The sequence below is a fragment of the Nelusetta ayraudi genome, unplaced genomic scaffold (genome assembly GCF_046127955.1).
Source record: "Nelusetta ayraudi isolate G7.1 ecotype Tasmania unplaced genomic scaffold, CSIRO-AGI_Nayr_v1 ptg000011l, whole genome shotgun sequence".
Classification (NCBI taxonomy): Eukaryota; Metazoa; Chordata; class Actinopteri; order Tetraodontiformes; family Monacanthidae; genus Nelusetta; species Nelusetta ayraudi.
Genome location: NW_027466061.1, coordinates 10,990,001 through 10,990,819, shown reverse-complemented (window position 1 = coordinate 10,990,819; position 819 = coordinate 10,990,001).

Sequence of the window (819 nt, the reverse complement as noted above, 5' to 3'; positions counted from 1 at the left end):
CTGCTCCAGTCTATCTTTTAATTAACATCTCGTACGCCCGGACAAACATGCCATCAATAATGCAGCCGTAACATGCTACAATATTAATGTCGGATGAAACGTGGTAATTAGGCGGGAGGAAAACTATTTTAAGCGACCGGCGGAGCAAAGATGCATAATGCAATATTTAAAAAGGAGCCATGAGAAGCAGAGACGTGGCCGGTCCCACGTGTGACTCGGACCAAATGGGATTCGGCGGCGGTGGCGCTGGTGGGTGAGGGCAACATTCTGTTGTCAGCGAGAACAAATGGTGACAAACGATGGCAAATTGGAGTGAAGGCCCCCTGCTGAGCCGTGGTCTGCCCAGCAGGGGGGGGCCCTGTGCTCGCCGGGGGGACAATGAAGACTCGCACACATGTACAAAGTTATCGAAAGGCAATAAAAGTTCAAGGGCCGGCGTGCATGCCGAGGCACCCCGGCCGTGGCACAATGGCGGTGAGTTGGCGGAGACACTGGGAGAATAGTGAGGACGCACAAAGGCTGCGGCGCCAATTTAATCCAATGTTTCACATGAGGGAGCCGCGAGAGGCCTCCTCAGCCTTAATCCTATGAATCTATATGATGGAGCCAGATGGAAAGAAAGTTCTCCTCTTCATCTGTTGCTGGGATGAAGATGAAGGAGAATAAATGGCTCCTCAGTCTGGAGCCAGTGGTCAGGACACTGGAGGCGTTGAAGGAGGTTGAGTTCTCTGACTCTCTGTTGAGTCGGCGAGCTGCCCGAGAATCACACAAGTCTGTCCCCCAACTCTGCTGCCAGCTGCCAACATTTAAAACCTGCCT